This window comes from Papio anubis, chromosome 6 (genome assembly GCF_008728515.1).
Source record: "Papio anubis isolate 15944 chromosome 6, Panubis1.0, whole genome shotgun sequence".
Taxonomy (NCBI): Eukaryota; Metazoa; Chordata; class Mammalia; order Primates; family Cercopithecidae; genus Papio; species Papio anubis.
This window is the reverse complement of record NC_044981.1, coordinates 59,219,849-59,233,335: the sequence shown is the minus strand read 5'-3', so window position 1 is coordinate 59,233,335 and position 13,487 is coordinate 59,219,849.

Genomic DNA, 13,487 nt, shown 5'->3' with positions numbered 1-13,487 from the left:
TCTGAATTTTAGTTTACACCAGTAGAGCAGAAGCAAAATCAAAAGCCTCAACAGCATTTCTCCCACATGTTATGATAGCTAGGGAATTATACAATTTCCCATCCTGCAAATTAAAGGACTTAAGGTGCCTTTCTGCCAATATCTAAAAGCTGTTTTGGTTATTCAGACTTGCCCTGTTGGAACAGGAGAATATCAGAACACCTGTGCAATACACAAAAGGATGCAAATTTATGGGTGTATTAAGTGAAGTCTAATTATAACTTGATAAAAAAAAATCCCCTAGACAAAAACCCACTTCCAAAGAAGCAGCTTTTGTAAGAACAAACTTAGAAATGATTACATCCCAAATGTGCTGCTAGGTAAAATTGAAAAGAAGTGTTACTTAAAGCCTTAGATCTAGAAAGCAAAAGAACACCTCTTTTTTTTCACCCTCCATTCTCTAGAGTGAAGGATAGTGTGGTGCTGCAGTTTATTCCTTTAACATCTGCATGCTGACAATTAATGAACATCACTCTTTAAACAAACTCAAACAGATACAGTTTTAGTAACTAAAAATATCCTTGCACCACTTTATAGTGATTAAATTGAAGGTGGCAGTTTAAACTGTTAGTGTTGTGTAATGGGAAGACTCTATACTTTGAGAACAAAGATGTGAAATAACCAGCTGTGTGGCCTTGAACAAGTCACTTTGACTCCTTGCGTCTCACTTTCTTCATAACTAATGAAAGAGTTAGAATAAATGCTCCCCCATCTTCAATTTTTTTTCAATTTTAGTCAGTACCTTTAGGTTTATCATAGGGAAAATAAATTATGAGTTAAATCTACTCATTTTAAATGCAGCTGTATTTTGTGTCTCCTTCCTTAGAAATCATTACAGTTCGTGGCCACCCAAATGCAGAAGACTAAAACTGGACCCCTTCCTTACACCTTATACAAAAATTAACACAAGATACATTGAAGACTTAAATGTAAAACCCAAAACTATAAAAGCCCTAGAAGAAAATCTAGGCAATACCATTCAGAACATAGGCATTACCAAATATTTCATGACAAAAACATCAAAAGCAATTGCAACGAAAGCACAAATTGACAAATGGGACCTAATTACATTAATTAACAGCTTCTGCAGAGCAAAAGAAACTACCAACAGAGTGAACAGACAACCTACAGAATGGGAGAAAATTTTTGCAATCTATCCATCTGACAAAGGGCTATTATCCAGAATCTATAAGGAACTTAAACAAATTTACAAGAAAAAAAATAAACAGCCCCATTAAAAAGTGGGCAAAGAACATGAACAGACACTTCTCAAAAGATGACATTTATGCAGCAAACAAAAATATGAAAAAAAGCTCAACATTACTAATCATTAGAGAAATGCAAATCCAATCATTAGAGAAATGCAAATCAAAACCACAAGATATCCTCTCACATCAGTCCAAATGGTGATTATTAAACTATCAAGAAACAACAGATATTGGAGAGGTTGTGGAGAAACAGGAATGCTTTTACACTGTGGGTGTGAATGTAAACTAGTTCAACCATTGTGGAAGACAGTGGGGCCATTTCTCAAAGACCTAGAGGCAGAAATACCATTTGACCCAGCAATCCAATTACTATTACCAAAAGGAATATAAATGATTCTATTATAAAGATGCATGCATGTGTATGATCATTGCAGCACTATTCACAATAGCAAAAACATTGAATTAACCCAAATGCCCATCAATGATAGAATGCATAGAGAAAATGTGGTACATACACACTATGGGCTACTATTCAGCCATAAAAAGGAATGAACTCATGTCCTTTTCAGGGACGTGGATGGAGTTGGAAGCCATTATCCTCAGCAAACTAACACAGGAACAGAAAACCAAATACTCCATGTTCTCACTTACAAGTGGGAGCTGAATGATGAGAACACATGGACACAGGGAGGGGAACAACACACACTGGGGCCTGTCACAGGGTGTGGACTGAGGTAAACCATCAGGAAAAATTGCAATGGATGCCGGGTTTAATACCCAGGTGATGGGTTGAACTGTGCAGCAAATCACCATGGCATGTGCTTACCTATGTAACAAACCTGCATACCCTGAACATGTACCCCAGAACTTAAAAATAAAAGGTGAAGAGGTTTTCTAAATATAGAATCATGTCATCTGCAAACAGAGATAATTTGACTTTTTCTCTCCCTATTTGAATATGCTTTATTTCTTTATCTTACCTGATTGCCCTGGCCAGAACTTCCAATACTATGTTCAATAAGAATAGACAGGGTATCCTTGTCTTGTGCTGGTTTTCAAAGGGAATGCTTCCAGCTTTTGCCCATTCAGTATGATATTGACTGTGGGTTTGTCATAAATAGCTCTTATTATTTTGAGATACATTCCATCAATACCTAGTTTATTGAGTGTTTTTAGCATGAAGGAGTGTTGGAATTTTATTGAAGGTGTTTTCTGCATCTATTGAGATAATAAGCCCCAAACCTCTATAAGCTGATAAGCAACTTCAGCAAAGTCTCAGGATGCAAAATCAATGTGCACAAATTACAAACATTCCTATACACCAATAATAGAGAGCCAAATCATGAGTGAAGTCCCATTTACAATTGGTACAAAGAGAATAAAACACCTACAAATGCAATTTACAAGGGATGTGAAAGACCTCTTCAAAAGGAACTACAAACTACTGCTTAAGAAAATAAGAGAGGACACAAACAAAAGGAAAAACATTTCATGCTCATAGATAGGAAGAATCAATATCGTGAAAATGGCCATACTGCCCAAAGTAATTTATAAATTAAACTCTATTACTATCAAACTACCATTGACTTTTTTCACAGAATTAGAAAAACCTACTTTAAATTTCATATGAAACCAAAAATGAGCTCATATAGCCGAGACCATCCTAAGAAAAAAGAACAAAACTGGAGGCATCACACTACCTGACTTCAAACAATGCTACAAGGCTACAATAACCAAAACAGCATGGTACGGGTACCAAAACAGATATATAGACCAATGGACAGAACAGAAGACTCAGAAATAACACCACACATCTACAACCATTTGATCTTTGACAAATCTGACACAAACAAGCAATGGGAAAAGGATTCCCTATTTAACAAATGGTGTTGGGAAAACCGGCTAGCCATATGCAGAAAACTGAAACTGGACCCCTTCCTTACACCTTGTACAAACATTAACCCAAGATGAATTAAGTATTTAAATGTAAGACCTAAAACCATAAAAACTCTAGAAGAAAACCTAGGCATACCATTCAGGACATAGGCATGGGCAAAGACTTCATGACCACAACACCAAAAGCAATGGCAACAAAAGCAAAAATAGACAAATGGGATCTAATTAAACTAAAGAGTTTCTCCACAGCAAAAGAAACTATCAACAGAGCGAACAGGCAACATACAGAATGGGAGAAAATTTTTAAAATCTATCCATCTGATCAAGGGCTAATATTCAGAATCTACAAGGAACTTAAACAAATTTACAAGAAAAAAAAACCCCATCAAAAAGTGGGCAAATGATAGGAACAGACCCTTTTCAAAAGAAGACATTTATGTAGCCAAGGAACATATGAAAAAAAGCTCATCATCACTGGTCATTAGAGAAATGCAAATCAAAACCACAATGAGATACCATCTCACGCCAGTTAGAATGCTGATCATTAACAAGTCAGGAAACAACAGATGCTGGAGAGGATGTGGGGAAAAAAAGGAATATTTTTATGCTGTTGGTGGGAGTGAAAATTACTTCAATCACTGTGAAAGACAGTGTGGGGATTCCTCAAGGACATAGAACTTGATATACCATTGGACCCAGCAATCCTATTACTGGGTATATACCCAAAGGATTATAAGTCATTCTACTATAAAGACACATGCACATGTATGCTTACTGTTGCAGCACTATTCACAACAGCAAAGACATGGAACCAACCTGAATGCGCATCAATGATAGATTGGATAAAGAAAATATGGCACATATACACCATGGAATACATGCAGTCATAAAAAAGAATAAGTTCATGTCCTTTGCAAGGACATGGATGAAGCTGGAAGCCATCATTCTCAGCAAACTCACACAGAAACAGAAAACCAAACACCACATGTTCTCACTCATAAGTGGGAGTTGAACAATGAGAACATATGGGCACAGGGAGGGGAACATACGGGCCTGATGGGGAATGGGGGGCAAAGGGAGGGATAGCATTAGGAAAAATACCTAATATAGATGACGGCTTGATGGGTGCGGCAAAGCACCATGGCACATGTACACCTATGTAACTAGCTTGCATGTTCTGAACATGTATCCCAGAATGTAAAGTATAATACAAAAAATATATATATACATATTATATGTATAATATAAATATATAATATAAAAAAATGAAAGGTGAAGAAACAAAGATGTCACTACAGTTCATTATAAAATAGTAAGAGTTAGCAGGTCTTGAATGCTTGCAATACGGACACTGTTGTAAGTGCTTTATATAGTTTATCTCATTTAATCCCAAAGTTCACAAAAGTTAGCTATTACTATTATCCCCATTTTGTAGATAAGAACACCAAAAATTAGAGAAGATATGTAACTAATACAAGAACTGGCTAATTAGTGGGAAAGTTGTAATTAGAACCCTTAAAACCCGTGGTTTTAACTTTTATATTACTCTGAATCCCATGAATATGTTTCAAATACAATGATTCCGTCATATTGTATTTAAAGGAAAACCTAATACAGAAATGATTACTGATTATTTTAGCAAAAACTGAAATAATAACTGTCTTTTTAAAGATAATAACTCAAGTATAGAATTATGAATTATTAATCTAGTCTTACCATGTGACTACAATTATATTTAAACAAACCTAAGCACTTGGGGAGCTACATTAATCATCAATTATAATTTGGGCCATTAGCACAGATGCGTATTAAATTTGACATTAACATACTTTATATTTCTTAGTACTAGAAATTATCTGTTTAAGTTAAACTACAAACACCTTGAATAGTCAAGGCAATCTTGGGAAATAGAACAAAGCTGACTTCAAAATATAATCAAAGCTAGAGTAACAAAAACAGCAAGGTACTGGCATACAAATAGACACATTGACTAATGGAACAGAATAGAGAACCCCAGAAGTAAATTCATATGTTTAAAGCCAACTGATTTTTGACAAAGATGGAAGGACATTCACTGGGGAAGAGACAGTGTCTTCAATAAATGGTGCTGGGAAAACTGGATATCCACATGTAGAAAAATGAAAATAGACCCCTCTCTCTTACCATATACAAAAGCCAACTAAAAATGGATTAAAGACTTAAATTTAAGACCTGAAACTAAAACTACTAGAAGAAAACATAGGATAAATTCTTGAGGACATTAGTCTAGGCAAAGATTTTATAGAGAAGACCTCAAAATCACAGACAACAAAAGCAAAAATAGACAAATAGGATTCGATCAAGCTAAAAGATTTCTGCAGTGCAAAGGAAAAAAATCAATAGAGTGAAATGACAACCTAGAGAATGAAAGAAAATATTTGCAAACAAGGGATTAATATACAGAATATACAAGGAACTCAAGCAACTCAATAGCAAAACAAACAAACAATCCAATTAAGAAATGGACAAATGAGTTGAATAGACATCTCTCAAAAGAAGATATAAAAATGGCCAACTGATGTTTGAAAAAAATGCTCAAAATCATTTGTCAGCAAGGAAACATAAACCAAAACCACAATGAGATATCATCTTACCCCAAGTTAAAATGGTTATTATAAAAATAGGAAAAACAACAAATGCTGGCAAGGATATAGAGAAAGGGGTACACTTACATTACTGTTGGTGGGAATGTAAACTAGTCCAGCTATTGTGGAAAACAGTATGGAGTTTCCTCAAAAACTAAAAATAGAACTGCCATATGATCCAACAGTTCCACTGCTGGGTATGCATCCAAAGAAAAGGAAAGCAGTATGTCGAAGAGATTTCTGCACTTCTCAAGTTTACTGGAGCACTACTTACAATAGCCAAGGTTGGGCACTGTGACTCATACCTGTAATGTCAGCACTTTGGGAGGCAGAGACAAGAGAATCACTTGAGCCCAGGAGTTCAAAACCAGCCTGGGAAACACAGTGAGACCCTGTTTCTATTCTATATTTTAATTTTTAAATAAATAAAGCCAAAATATAAAATCAACCTAATTGCCCATTGACAGATGAATGGGTAAAGAAAATGTCATATATATACACAATGGAATACTATTCATCTTTGAAAGAGAAATTAATTCTGCCATATGCAACAACATAGATAAACTTGGAGAACATTATGTTAAGTGAAATAAGCCAGGAACAGAGAGATAAATATTGGATGTTCTTACTCATATATGGAAGCTAAAATAGCTGATCTCATAAAAGTATAAAGTAGAATAGTGATTACTAAAAGCTGAAAAGGTTTTAGAGAGAGGGGGATAGCCAAAGGTTAGTTAATGGATACAAAAGTAAAGATAGATAGCAGAAAAATGTTCTAGCATTCTATAACACTACAGAGTGACTATAATTAACAATAATTTTTGCATATTTTCAAAAAGCTGGAGGAGATTTTGACTCTTTCCAACAAAAAGAAATGATAAATGTTAAAACATGATGAATATGCTAATTCCCAATTTGATCATCACATATTGCATATATGTATTAAAATATCACACCATGCCCCATAAGTGTGCAATTATCATGTATCAATGTAAAATAATAAAAGAAAACATTGGGAATTGTCAGCATATAAATAGTATTTAAACTCATGGAAATATATGAGATCACTTATGAAGAGACTGCAGAGAGAGCTATAATGTCTAGCATTTAGATAGAGGAGAAAGGGAGACTGAGAAGATGTGGTCATGGAGGGAGCAGAAAAACCTGGAGGGCAAGTTGTCACAGAAACCAAGAGAGGCCTGCTCTTTAGGAGAAAAGGCCTTATCCTGTGTGGGAGATGGACATATTTCCCACTTCAGCCCCCGCTGGCCTTCCTGTCTCACCTACAGGGGAAAAACGCTAAGAAACTTTTGTGAAGGAACACAGCCTACTAAAAGACAGTTTTTAAATCATAAGATTATAGAACATTTGCACTCCTCCACACCTTATCACCACATCTACAGGGCCCCGTATAATAACAGTGGATCACAACAGAAAGAGCTTCAAGATGCCGACTCTCTCTGAAGAAGCCCTTAGGGAAGCCCAGGTCAAAGCGGAAGGCAAAGTCAAGGACCCTAGAGGAATTTGAAGCCTTTAGCATCTTTGGCTTCAGCAAACATTTAACAAAACCCAACTCCTAATCAGATTTACATAAATCTTTATACTAAAGGTCATTTATGTTAGTTCCTATTACACATCACTTCCAGGTTTTAACACATTTGAAAAATTACAAGGCATGCTAAAAGACAAAAAAAAAAGAAAAAAGAAAAGAAACACAGTCGGAAGCAAGTATCAGCACCAGATTCATTTATGACAGACATTTTGTTATCTGGGAATTTTTTCTAAAATACATAAGATGTAAACATTACTTGAAATCATGCAGACATTAAGAGGATATGATGAACCACTTCCTATCAATCTATTTAAAAAATTAGATGAAGTGCATAAATCAGAGTAAAACAAAATTAATTAAAACTGTTACAAGAAGAAATACCAAAATGAGCAGTCCTGTAATTAAATTCATCATCCAAAATCTTCAAACAAGAAAACTCAAAATTCATCTGCCTTCACTGATAAACTCTTCTGACTATTTAGGAAGAAATAGTTCCAATCTTACATAAACTCTTCAAGGGAATAAAACAAAAGACAAAATTTCTCAACCTCTTTTGTGAGGGGAATATAATCTTGATATTGATATTGACAAGGAAACACATCACAAGTCAGTCATAAATATTGACACAAAATCCTAAACAAAATAATAACAGAGTTCAAAAATTCTTAATTTGGAAGATAGTTACAATGAAACCACAATAAATTCACTTGGTTGATACTTTAAAATGTACACTTATGATTTATAAACTTACCTTGATATGTGTTATACTTCAATAGAAAGCTAAATACAAAAAAATTATCTAAATTATCAACCTTCATTTTATCCCTTTGCCTAATTAGAAAGTTAGAGTACCATTTGGTTAAATTGCAATCACTTATGAATTAATATATTTTTATCCCTTTCTGGTGTCTTGTTCAGGACACTCTCTGGACATATATTGCCACCTCAACCTGAGAATGCTAACTGAAAATGACATAAACAGAGATAAGCTGCCTTATTTTAGATGATTAAGATTTTATCCATGTAGCAAGAAAAAAAAAATCAGTAACAAAATTCTCTACTCAGATGTGAAAAATCCCCAACAACTTGCAGACTGTTTTTAATTTTAAGCAGGGTGCTCAAGAAGGATAGCCTATGAGTAGCATGTAGAAAACAAAGTCATCATTGGTCACTATGAAAGTTACAGCTCTAGGAATCACTCAAAATGTAATGTTCTTTTTATAAAATGTTTCTATATTTTTTTGAAATAAAATATGTGTTAATATGAGACAGTACTGTCAAAAAATATTGACTGAATGTCACATGTGAATTGAGGGAACATCATAGTATCAGACACTGTGGGAAATACAAAACAAAAATAGTACCAACCCTCAAATTAACTGTTTTGAAAGGAGAAAAAATATTTTCATTTTAAAAAAAGGCAGAGAATGATACAAGGCCAAGTTATAGCCAAGGACTATGTCTTAGTTATCTTTATGTTCTTCAGTGTTATTAGGTGCTATGATTTTTACATCTGTGTTAGCAGACTACTAAATATTTACTGAATAAATTGCATTAATGAAATTGCATTAATGAGTGTGCTGTGGTCAAATGAGGACTATGTCATCATTCCCCAAGCAACAGAGATCTTAATGAACCCAGTCCTATTGGGGGAACCCACCCCCAATAATTCAACATGAGTCCTTTTCTTTTTCTATTTTCCCTAAGTGCTGGCCAGTCTGAGAAATAAAGGGAAAGAGTATAGAAGAGAAATTTTAAAGTTGAGTGTCCAGGGGAGATATCACATGTCAGCAGGTTCTGTGATGCCCTCCAAGCCACAAAACCAGCAAGTTTTTATTAGCGATTTTCAAAAGGGGAGGGAGTGTATGAATAGGGTGTGGATTACAGAGATCACATGCTTCACAAGGTAATAAAATATTACAAGGCAAATGGAGGGAGGGTGAGATCAAAGAACCGGGGTGAAATTAAAATTGGTAATGAAGTTTTGGGCATGTATTGTCATTGATAACATCTTACCTTGAGAGCAGACAACCGGTCTGACCAAAATTTATTAGGTGGGAATTTCCTCATCCTAATAGGCCTGGGAGTGCTACGGGAGACCGGGGCATATTTCATCCCTTATCTGCAACTGTAAAAGACAGACGTTCCCAGACAGGCCATTTTAGAGACCTCCCCCTAGGAACGCATTCTCTTTCTCAGGGCTCTTCCTTGCTGAGAAAAAGAATTCAGCGATATTTCTCCTATTTGCTTTTGAAAGAAGAGAAATATGGCTCTGTTCCACTCGGCATTCAGGCAGCCAGACCTAATGGTTATCTCCCTTATTCCCTGAACATCACTGTTATCCTGTTCTTTTTTCAAGGTGCCCAGATTTCATATTGTTTAAACAATTTGTGCAGTTAACACAATCATCACAGGGTCCTGAGGCAACATACATCCTCAACTTATGAAGATGGTGGTATTAAGAGATTAAAGCCAGGCATAGGAAATCACAGAATATTGATTGAGGAAGTGATAAATGTCTACCAAATCTTCACAATTTATGTTCTTCTGCCATGACTTCAGTCGGTCCCTCCATTCGGAGTCCCTGACTTCCCACAACAGTCCCTCAATAACTATTTGGTTGATGCAAAAGTAATTGCCATTTTAATGGTAAAAGCTGCAATTACTTTTGCACCAACCAAAATATTTTTAAAATCTGTACTCTTTTATAACTGTTCCTTAGTTTCTTCCCATATGATTTTTACATAGATATATTTGATATTTTGTTTCTACTTTTTAGAACAATGATTTTTCCACTGTTGACCATTAATTTCTATTAGACAAAGTTTATTATGCTCACTTTTTTCCTTCTGGTTCTAACATTACACTAATATTGAATTTTTTTTTTTTAAACAATCCTATGCTCCTAGAACAGTCTGTGTTGATGCAAATAACTTTACGTTAATCTTTTTTTTCTCAATTTGCTAGAAATGTCACTTTTTGGTAAAAGACAAATATTTTACCAGATTTTTTTGGTAAAAGGTAAATTTTATATTCACCCAAGAGCAAACAGAATTTCTGTTTTACCAGAAACCATTAGCATTTTGTAATTGGCTTCTTTCACTTAGCATAATGCTTGCAAAGTTCATCCATGTTATAGAATCTATCAGTAATTCATACATTGCAGGCAGGAGTCTAAAATGGTGCAACAAATTTAGAAAACAGTTTAGCAATTTCTCAGTGTTAGAGTTATCATATGACCTAGCAATTCCACTCCAAAGTACATAATCAAGAAAAATAAAATATGTCCATACAAAAACCTGTATAATAATATTCATAGGAGCATTATTAATAATAGCCCAATAATGGGAGCAACCCAAATGCCTGCCAACAGATGAACATTGACATGATATAACCAAAATTTGTTATATTTATATAATGGAATCCATTTGTCTTTTGACTTTGTTTTCCCACATTTTTGTCTTTCAGTAGTTTTAAGATTTAAGAAGTTTTAAATAAAGGCCAGGCGCGGTGGCTCAAGCCTGTAGTCCCAGCACTTTGGGAGGCTGAGATGGGCGGATCACGAGGTCAGGAGATTGAGACCATCCTGGCTAACACGGTGAAACCCGGTCTCTACTTAAAAAAAAATACAAAAAACTAGCCGGGCAAGGTGGTGGGCACCTGTAGTCCCAGCTACTTGGGAGGCTGAGGCAGGAGAATGGCGTAAACACGGGAGGCGGAGCTTGCAGTGAGCTGAGATCCGGCCACTGCACTCCAGCCTGGGCGACCAAGCGAGACTCCATCTCAAAAAAAAAAAAAAAAGAAGTTTTAAATAGCCAAATTTATCACTTTTTTCTACTTCCTTCTATTAAATCAAAGTTAGAAGGATTAATAAGTTTGTTGACCTATGGTTCTTATTTCTAAAACTGTTATAGTTTCATTTTTAAAGTTTAATTTTATTATTATTTGTCCATAAGTTACTGGGTTACAGATGGTTTTGGTTACATAAGTTCTTTAGCAGTTATTTGTGAGATTTTGATGCACCCATCACCCAGGCAGTATACACTGCACCATATTCACAGTCAAATCTCTCACCTCCCTCCCACTCTTCCCTCCAAGTCCCCAAAGTCCATTGCATCATTCTTATTCCTTTGCATCCTCATAACTTATGTTCTCACATATGTTCTCACATATCAGTGAGAACATATGATGTTTGATTTTTCATTCCTGAGTTACATCACTTAAAGAACTAAAGAATAATAGTCTCTAATCGCATCCAGGTCACTGAAAATGCTGTTAATTCATTCCTTTTTTGGCTGTGTAGTATTCCATAGTGTGTGTGTGTGTGTATATATGTGTATATATATACACACATGCACACACTAATAAAAAAATGAGTGGATAAAGAAACTGTGCTGTGTGTGTATATATATACACACACACCCATTTTATATATATACACACACACACACACACACACACAGAGTTTCTTTATCCACTCATTTTTTTTATTATTATACTTTAAGTTCTAGGGCACATGTACACAACGTGCAGGTCTGTTACATATGTACACATGTGCCGTGTTAGTGTGCTGCACCCATTCCCGAGTCCAACAGATCTCATTGTTCAGTTCCCACCTATGAGTGAGAACATGCGGTGTTTGGTTTTCTGTCCTTGCGATAGTTTGTTCAGAATGATGGTTTCCAACTTCATCCATGTCCCTGCAAAGGACATGAACTCATTCTTTTATATGGCTGCATAGTATTCCATGGTGTATATGTGCCACATTTTCTTAATCCAATCTATCATTTATGGACATTTGGGTTGGTTCCAAGTCTTTGCTATTGTGAATAGTGCCACAATAAACATATGTGTGCATGTGTCTTTATAGCAGCAAGATTTATAATCCTTTGGGTATGTGCCCAGTAATGGGATGACTGGGCCAAATAGTATTTCTAGTTCTAGATCCTTGAGGAATCCCCACACTGTCTTCCACAATGGTTGAACTAGTTTACACTCCCACCAACAGTGTAAAAGCATTCCTATTTCTCCAAATCCTCTCCAGCATCTGTTGTTTCCTGACTTTTTAATGATCACCATTCTAATTGGTGTGAGATGGTATCTCTTTGTGGTTTTGATTTGCATTTCCCTGATGGCCAGTGATGAGCATTTTTTCATGTGTCTGTTGGCTGCATAAATGTCTTCTTTTGAGAAGTGTCTGTTCATATCCTTTGCCCACTTTTTGATGGGGTTGTTTGACTTTTTCTTGTAAATTTGTTTAAGTTCTTTGTAGATTCTGAATATTAGTCCTTTGTCAGATGGGTAGAATGTAAAAATTTTCTCCCATTCTGTAAGTTACCTGTTCACTCTGATGGTAGTTTCTTTTGCTGTGTAGAAGCTCTTTAGTTTAATTAGATCCCATTTGTCTATTTTGGCTTTTGTTGCTGTTGCTTTTGGTGTTTTACTCATGAAGTCCTTGCCCATGCCTATGTCCTGAATGGTATTGCCTAGGTTTTCTTCTGGGGTTTTTATGGTTTTAGGTCTAACATTTAAGTCTTTAATCCATCTTGAATTAATTTTTGTATAACATGTAAGGAAGGGATCCAGTTTCAGCTTTCTACATATGGCTAGCCAGTTTTCCCAGCACCATTTATTAAATAGGGAATCCTTTCCCCATTTCTTGTTTTTGTCAGATTTGTCAAAGATCAGATGGTTATAGATGTGTGCTGTCATTTCCAAGGGCTCTGTTCTGTTCCATTGGTCTATATCTCTGTTTTGGTACTAGTACCATGCTGTTTTGGTTACTTGTAGCCTGTAGTATAGTTTGAAGTCAGGTAGTGTGATGCCTCCAGCTTTGTTCTTTTGGCTTAGGATTGTTTTGGCAATGCGGGCTCTATTTTGGTTCCATATGAACTTTAAAGTAGTTTTTTCAAATTCTGTGAAGAAAGTCATTGGTAGTTTGATGGGGATGGCATTGAATCTATAAATTACCTTGGGCAGTATGGCCATTTTCACAATATTGATTCTTCCTCTCCATGAGCATTGCATGTTCTTCCATTTGTTTGTGTCCTCTTTTATTTTGTTGAGCAGTGATTTGTAGCTCTCCTTGAAGAGGTCCTTCACATCCCTTTTAAGTTGGATTACTAGGTATTTTATTATCTTTGAAGCAATTGTGAATGGGAGCTCATT